The sequence below is a fragment of the Notothenia coriiceps genome, unplaced genomic scaffold (genome assembly GCF_000735185.1).
Source record: "Notothenia coriiceps isolate Sejong01 unplaced genomic scaffold, NC01 NC01_scaffold00024630, whole genome shotgun sequence".
Classification (NCBI taxonomy): domain Eukaryota; kingdom Metazoa; phylum Chordata; class Actinopteri; order Perciformes; family Nototheniidae; genus Notothenia; species Notothenia coriiceps.
In genome coordinates this window covers 136,373-139,991 of record NW_011357331.1, presented here as the reverse complement: position 1 = coordinate 139,991, position 3,619 = coordinate 136,373, and the positions used below count along the sequence as shown (strand labels likewise).

At 42.7% G+C, this 3,619-nt stretch overlaps 1 protein-coding gene across 1 annotated transcript in view; it reads left to right on the top strand.

Annotated features, from left to right (window-relative positions):
• Nucleotides 1-3,619, top strand: part of LOC104955084 (acyl-coenzyme A thioesterase 11-like) — an 11,291-nt gene that overhangs the window by 5,131 nt on the left and 2,541 nt on the right. The gene's annotated exons all lie outside the window — the stretch shown is intronic.

Genomic DNA, 3,619 nt, shown 5'->3' with positions numbered 1-3,619 from the left:
CATGTATACGAAATGGAACACATTTGTGTGTGCATTGAAAAACACAAGTGTGAATCCTTTTGCGAATCATGAAATATAAGTGTGAATCCTTCTGTGTGCATGTGTGTATTATGAGACTGTTCTGAGCCCATACAAAATGGTTGAAGACAGCAGAGCATGGTGCAGGAACTGAGGGGTCATTTGCAGAAGCAGAGATTTGAGCTCTTGTGGAGTTTACCTTGTTAATAAAAAAGTAAAGAAAGTCTTCATAACGGTAGTCTGGGGGGCATTAAGGACCACATCAATAGTCTGAAACAGAACACGTGGCTTGTGACGGTTTGACAGAAAGTTGTCAGATAAATGTTTGCATTTTGCCTCTTTCACAGTGATCTGATAGACGCCAACACTCCCTCAACATTTGAAATGAAACTTGCAGTTTGTCCTTTTTACATTTACGCTCAGCTCTACGGCAATCCCGTTGGACAGTCCGAGTCATGTCATTTAACCAAGGCTCAGATATAGTTTTAGATTGCCTGGTTTTTAAAGGAGCAACAGTGTCTATGGTAGCTTTGCAAGTCGAGAGAAACCATGAGCTAAGCTCATCCGTTTCAGGTGACATAGGTTCATGATTAACACAGTTCTGTTTAAAAGTGACAGAGAACTGACCAGCAGTGGATAAATAAAACCACACATGGGGTAGAGGTGGTGGGAGAGGTAACAGTGGGGAATGGTCCGGGGGAGGGGTGCCTGACTGGTGAAATCTGTTAAAGAAAATGTTCAGGTCGTTTGCCCACTGTTGATTCCCCTGGACTTCGGAATCTGGCTCCTTGTAGCCTGAGATGGTTTTCAGGCCTCTCCAGACTCCGCTGACGTTCCTCTGCTGCAGCTGTTCCTCCATCCTTTTCCTGTAGCTGTTCTTCCCCTCTCTGATTCTCCACCTCAGCTCCATCTGCACAATCCTTAGCTCCTCTCTGTTGCCTGATCTAAAGGCCCTCTTCTTGCCCTTCAGGGTAGCCTTTATATCAGGGGTAATCCAGGATTTGTTGTTGGGAAAACATCGTACAGTCCTGGTAGCACAACATTATCCACACAGAAGTTAATATAATCTGTATTGCAGCCCGTAATGGTGTTGATGTCGATGTCCTCCCCATGAGAGTCAGTGAACAGATCCCATGCAGTAGTTTCCAAACAGTCTTCGTTTTTGAAGCTGCAGCGTTTTCCTTTCGGCCACCGTAAGAAACTATTGACTATGCGACAAGGAAGTTGTGAACCACTCCACTGTCAATGTGTCCATTAGTTGACTTTTTGTGTATGTATCATCCTTCAAAAACTGCTTCATACCAACAGAAAAGCCCTGAAGTTAAAAGAAATAAACCAGTTTCAGAGAACAATCTACAGCCCAGTGCTGCAGTCCAACAGCTCCACATAGCAGCATCGTGATGAGCAACAGAGATGAATGTGTCATTTAGCTGCTGCTCTTATTAGGTCCTGCTCGTTGTCGATCATCACCATTACCTGCAGTGCAACGTGTCCCAATGAGCGAGAGGGGGTGGGGACACAATGTGTGCAAAACCCTTCAACTCTGTGCTGGTGTGTGGATATGTGTGTGTGTTAGTGTGTGTGTACTGCAACATTGCTGTCTTCCTGGGCCAGCTGGGGAACATCAGCGTGTTTGTGTCGGTGGAGCATGATTGAGATAGTGTCATCCCGCCTAGCCTGGAGCCTAAAGTGCATTATGTTTATGTCACACCATTATCCTAGACATTTGGCATATCTGAAAAGGAACACTGCCTCCTTTCCATTTCTCTCTCCCTCCCTCGCCTACACTGAATAGTTCATATGTTATCACTTGAAAGCTCTGTTTCAACATACCCCTGTCTTCCTTAAATCACCAGGTTCTAGCTTACGGCTGCACTTCTGATCCCTTTAGATCCTCCAGCCCCTTGTACTCAATGTAAACTACACCACATCTTATAGCTTTCCCATCACTCTTTACTGTTGATTTGTTATATGTTTTTTACAAATCAACAGTGAGGAGTACAGTATTTCATATTCTGCTAGAGATGAGAAACACATCATGAGATTTCATTTGTATTACAGTCACTTTTTGTGGTCAACCTTACTATATACAGTATCCACCTGATGTTAAAACATTTAACCCAGTGCTTTCAGATCCTTTCTTCTTGGAACTAATCCTAGATGAAGTAGTCCCCAGCTGGCACTGTTCCATGTCAAGGGTTGGAAGGGTTACTTAAGAAAGATATCCCATTAAAATGACTACATACCTGTAAACAAATGTAATCAGTAACCTAATCTGAGTATCAGAATGTAAAAGTAGTATAACCTGATAAAGTTCTGTTACTTTTGGAAAACCTTAATATCAAATGCAATCTCAATACAAACAAGATAAATAAATAACAATAAAATGAGAGATAAGATGTACTGTTAGACAACAGAACAATGTGACTTTAGAAAAGAAGACAACAATATATTTAGTGTCAGACATGTGTCCTCTGCTCAGAGATGTTATTGATAGGAAAAGCTGCCTTTCATGAAGCATATTCAGGCAGCAGCCTATACAACAACAATGAAATATATGAGCACAGACTATAGTTTAAAAAAGCAGAAATAAAATCTGAGTTTACAGAAAATGCTCTGTTTTAGTTTAATACACACAGTTAAGCTCACACACACTGTTTTATGAACATACAGGATCACCTGCTGAATTAAAAACAGAACAAATTAACAAAATAAATTGAAAACCATAAAGCAGATTCAGGCAGTTGGCGTCATTTCCAACACAATATCAAAGCCGTTGACCAATCACAACAGAGCCGGAAAGCTAACCAATCAGAGCAGACTGGGCACTGGTTTCAGACAGAGGGGGAAAAGAGGTGCTGCAGTACAGGCAGTATGAGAAAAATAAAGAGCTTTTTGAACATTAAAGCATGGAGACATGTCCCAGTAGAGGCACAGAATACAAACATGAACCTAATACTAAAGTATCCCGGGTCGCCGAGGATGCTGGCGTTGTTTGTTTGCCGCTCCTCCGCCCCAAATATTGTTCTTTAGTCCAGATCAGAACCTCTCCTGTCTGGCTCTCTACTTTTTAAACGTCAGTCATCAGCAAAAATAGCAGCATCTCTATATCGAATCGACACAGATCTTTGTTTTGTCATCTCCTACCTGCTGGCTCTTTCCTGCTCACCGGTCCCTAGCCCGCTAGCTAGCTAGCANCATTGTACGTGATAGGCTAAGGGTCGGGACATCTCTAAGCGGTTGACCAATCACAACAGAGCCGGCCAGTTAACCAATCAGAGCATAATGGGCTCTGGTTTCAGACAGAGGGGGAAAAGAGGTGCTGCAGTACAGGCAGTATGAGAAAAATAAAGAGCTTTTTGAACATTAAAGCATGGAGACATGTCCCAGTAGAGGCACAGAATACAAACATGAACCTAAGAAGGAGCACAATATGTCCTATACTCTAGGTGTGACTAAAGTATCCCGGGTCGCCGAGGATGCTGGCGTTGTTTGTTTGCCGCTCCTCCGCCCCAAATATTGTTCTTTAGTCCAGATCAGAACCTCTCCTGTCTGGCTCTCTACTTTTTAAACGTCAGTCATCAGCAAAAATAGCAGCATC